The 5,141-nt window shown below is 34.9% G+C and overlaps 1 pseudogene; it reads left to right on the top strand.

Annotated features, from left to right (window-relative positions):
* Window positions 1-4,033: 4,033 nt before the first annotated feature.
* On the top strand, window positions 4,034-4,619 carry LOC125107863 (ATP synthase subunit d, mitochondrial-like; annotated as a pseudogene).
* The last annotated feature ends 522 nt before the right edge of the window (window positions 4,620-5,141 follow it).

The raw sequence follows: 5,141 nt of genomic DNA on the forward strand, positions 1-5,141 counted from the left end.
ACAACAGGGGTGCCTGGGTGGCTCAGGTAAACATCTAGCTCTTGATTTCTGCTCAGCTTTTGATCTCAATGCTGTGAGTCCAAGACCCACACTGGGCTCCATGATGGGTGTGGAGCTTATTCAGAAAAAGAAAGGACACAACATTATTATCTGAATTAATATTAATATCAATGTCATCATGACATGTTCAGGAATAAATATTTTTCAATAATCATCAGATAGTATAAGATTTTTGTATTTCATTGTATATAAATTTCACCTCAAAGAAATAAATGAACAATTACAGAATTCTTCTTAATGGTATTTGTTTTAAAGTGTTTAAGAAAATGGTACTAATGCCTGCAACCTATTTGTGTCAAAAATGCAGTAAAATTATGCACTGATTGATATGCAATTTTGTGATAGAGCAAACATGTTTTATAATTTTTATTTATTTTATTTATTTTCAGTATTTCAGAATTCATTGTTTATGCACCACACCCAGTGCTCCATGCAATATGTGCCCTCCATATTACCCACCACCCGGCTCACCCAACCTCTCCCCCCATCCCCTCCAAAACCTTTAGTTTGTTTCTCAGAGTCCACAGTCTCTCACGGTTCATCTCTCCCTCCAATTTCCCCCAACTCCATCTCCCCATGCCCTCTGTATTATTCCTTATGCTCCACAAATAAGTGAAACCATATGATAATTGACTCTCTCTGCTTGACTTCTTTCACTCAGCATAATCTCTTTCAGTCCTATCCATGTTGATATAAAAGTTGGGTATTCATCCTTTCTGATGGAGGCATAGTACTCCATTGTATATATTGACCATATCTTCTTTATCCATTCATCCGTTGAAGGTCATCTTGGTTCTTTCCACGTTTGGCAACTGTGGCCATTACTGCTATGAACATTGGGGTACACGTGGTCCTTCTTTTCACTATATCTGTATCTTTGGTGTAAATACCCAAAGGTACAATTGCAGGGTCATAGGGAAGCTCTATTTTTAATTTCTTAAGAAATCTCCACACTGTTTTCCAAAGTGGCTGCACCAACTTGCATTCCCACCAACAGTGTAAGAGGGTTCCCCTTTCTCCACATCCTCTCCAACACATGTTGTTTACGATCTTGTTAATTTTGGCCATTCTAAATAGTATAAGCTGGTATCTCAATGTGGTTTTGATTTGAATCTCCCTAATGGCTAGTGATGAGCAAACACATTTTAATATTATTGGTAGAATCTAAGGAGCAAGTATTGACTGTTCAGTGTAAAATTGTTTAAAATTTTCCTTATCCTTAATATTTTTACAATGATGTTTATTTTTTTAAATTATAACTAGAAGAAAAATGGCAGATCTACACCTAAAGAAGGCTGATTTATTAAAGATTACTTTTCAATGTTTAAAGAGTATGTGGTTAAATATATCAAATTGTTGAGTCAGTTCATACAACTTATATTGTTAAGTAGATCAAAACATATTTTGCATGACTATTAAACAAATATTTTTTGTAGGAAGACAGTTTAACAGAGGGGAATTTTTACATTTTAATCTATATGTGTAGCTTTGTTTGGGTGAATCAAAACTGAGTTAACATTTTGGCTTCTTTCCTTTCCTTTGACCTCCATTTTCAGAGGTTTAAAAATTGACTGAAAAATTGGCTTTGGTGCTGAAACTTGGTCCTAAGATCCAAGACTATATTGTTATTTTCAGTTTATTTTCAAGATTATTGTCAATAATAACAATATTCATTTCTCTGCCTCAGATGATAATGCCAGGGATGTCAGAACACAATGTCCTGGGGTGTCTGGGTGGCTCAGTGGGTTAAAACCTCTGCCTTAAGCTCAGGTCATGATCCCAGGGTCCGGGGATTGGGACCCACTTAGGGGTCTCTGCTCAATAGGGAGTCTGCTTCCCTTCCTCTCTCTGCCTGCCTCTCTGCCAACTTGTGATCTCTGTCTGTCAAATAAATAAATAAAATCTTTAAAAAAATTTTAGAACACAATGTCCTTCCGGTGATATATCAGGAATATCTGGAAACATGTGCAGTAAGATCATGATGGCCTACAGAGTCCAAAAAAGCTTAATCAAGAATCCAGAAACAAATGAGAAAGTAAGGAAAATTTAATGTTAGGTATGAGGTATTATTCTGCTTCATTCTTATTAAATTTTTTCAAGATTTATGTATTCATTTGACAGAGAGTGGGGGGATGGACAGAGGGAGAAAGAGAATCCTCAAGTGGACTCAGCACTGAGCACAGATCCCAATGTGGGATTTAATCCCAGGACCCTGAGATCATGACCTGAGTCAAAATCAAGACTTGTTTGCTTAAACGACTGAGCCATCCAGTCTTAATAAATTATGTATGGATGTGTGAAATTTCTAGCCAAGGATTCAATGTCAGTAAGTTGATTTACCATCTTACTATTTTTCTGTGCAGACAGTGTAAACAAAAACACTGTAATGTGGATTCAGGTGGAGAAGGTAGGAAAGTTATTTCTTTGGATTCATTTCTTTTTTCTTCATATGCTTCTGTATTTGGTAACATCAGTGACACAGGGCTGGTTCTAAGTTGTGTAGGAAACAAAGCACTAATTCAGAAATGATTGATCTTCTGTAAGTATCTACCCAGAACAGTAAACGCAAGTAAAGACAAAAGACAGAGAGAAAACAATAGAAAAATATTTTCTATTAAAATTTAAATTATTTTCAATTTTATATATTTTGATAATTTTATATAAAATTTGATATATCTGATATATTTAACCACATACTCTTTAAACATTGAAAAGTAATCTTTAATAAATTGGCCTTCTTTAGGTATAGATCTGCCATTTTTCTTCTAGTTATAATTAAAAAAATGTCATTGTAAAAATATTAAAGATAAGGAAATTTTTAAACTATTTGGAGAAAAATTTCTCTAAAATTTCAAGCCAATTTGGTTTGGGGAAAAAATTATCCAAGCTATGCTTTCTTCACAAACATTGGCTTATTTAAGAAATAACATCTTTGTCATTATGTAGTATATAATTTGTTAATTCAGGACAATCTAATGCATGATTATGGTCATCTCTCAGTGGAAAATTTGTGTTTCTGTCTATACATTGTCTATATATTTAATTGTCCCAAAGGTTACTATTTCCTATGTCACCCATCTTCTACTAGATTTTTATCCCAACTGATATGATCATGTTTGGAGAGTACCCGGTACTTTGACCAAACATGTAATTCATATCACAAATAACATATGTCTTCTAAATGATATGTAGAAGGACTATTAAAAAACATACAAAATATACTATCATTATTTTTATTATTTATTTTGATACTTGATTAATTCTAAGGCATTTAGCAACTAGAAACTTCTTTTTTGGATTTTGTGTCCTTTTATCATATGCCTACCAGTATTTTTATATTTTTGTTGTATTTTTTGTTTTGTTTTGTTTTAACGTTCCTTACTTTCTGGCACTACAAAATGTTTCAGGCTCATCTTGTGTACTTCCTGCTCCAATCCTGGAATCTGCCATATTTCCAAGAAGCTTTGCTTCCTTTGTCTGTGAATGATATTAGAAATCAAGTAATGGATTCTTTGTGTTCATTTCTACTAGAGTTTCATAACCTTCTCAGCTGATAAAGAACATAGATTTATATATATACTAAGTCATATATATACATATAACTATATGTAACCATCTGTATCTATATTAGGCTAAACATGTGTTTGTTTTGATGTCTCCAATTCTAAGCCCTTACTCATGCATCATTCTAGTCTTCTCCCTTTGTATATCTCTAACATTCTACTCACTTTGTCAACTTAGTCAACTAAAGTATTGTGCTTATGTATAGCTCCTTTTGCCTTGATTTTATAGAATCTACTAATTTCCAAAATTACTTAAGTCAACAACTATTCCCTACTGTTTTTGGTAAGATAGTTTCATACATCTGTAGTACACTTAGAATGTTTGTTAGTTTGTTTTTGCAACCCCTCCTAAGACCCATTGAAGTTGTACATAATTTTTAAAAATTACATACATTGAGTTCCGTTCCTTGCTGCTGTGGACTCTGGGCAGCTGGGGTCAGTGAAGGATCTCAAGATGGCTGGGCAAAAACTTGCTCTAAAAACCATTGACTGGGTAGCTTTTGGGGAGATCATACCCTGAAACCAGAAGGCCGTTGCTAACTCCCTGAAGTCTTGGAATGAGACACTTACCTCCAAGTTGGATGCTTTCCCTGAGAAACCCCCTGCTATCGACTGGGCTTACTACAAGGCCAATGTGGCGAAGACTGGCTTGGTAGATGACTTTGAGAAGTTCAATGCCCTGAAGATTCCTGTGCCAGAGGATAAATACACTGTTCAGGTGGACGCTGAAGAAAAAGAAGATGTGAAAATTTGTGCTGAGTTTTTGTCTCTCTCATAGGCCAGGATTGTGGAATACGAAAAACAGCTGGAGAATCTAAGGAACATAATTCCGTTTGATCAGATGACCATTGAGGATCTGAATGAAGCCTTCCCAGAAACCAGATTAGACAAGAAGAAGTATCCCTATTGGCCTCATAAGCCAATCGAAAACTTATAAACTTGAGGTGGGGAGAGAGCACTGGCCCTTGTATTATAAATGCTGGACATTAAAAATAATGGATATGGTAAAAAAAAATTGCATACATTAAGTTTCATTATCTCCTTTAATAGGTTTTGACAAATATATCATTATCCATAATTACAATCATGCAGAACAGTTTTATTCTCCCTCAATAGTGCCACATTCTTCACCTATTCAACATTTTCTGTTGCTTAAATAATTAAATCTCTTTCTGAAGAAGGAGGACAAAATATTACTGTTTATTTTGGCATATATGGCTATATGGCCTTCATCATTTAGTTTATGTTTACCTTTCCAAACATATCTTTAGAGTCATATCAAAAGCCAAACAAACATTGTACATCCCATGTGTATCAGACTACCTGTATTTCTTAGAATACATATCGTGCTATTTGATTTATGTTTTAAGATTTTATTTATTTGAGAGAGAGCATGAGGCAGGGAGGGTCAGAGAGAGAAGCAGACTCCCTGCTGAGCAGGGAGTCTGATGCAGGACTAGATCCTAGGACTCCAGGATCATGAACTGAACCAAAGGCAGTCACTTAACCAACTGAACC

The sequence above is a fragment of the Lutra lutra genome, chromosome 8, assembly GCF_902655055.1.
Source record: "Lutra lutra chromosome 8, mLutLut1.2, whole genome shotgun sequence".
In the NCBI taxonomy this organism is placed as follows: Eukaryota; Metazoa; Chordata; class Mammalia; order Carnivora; family Mustelidae; genus Lutra; species Lutra lutra.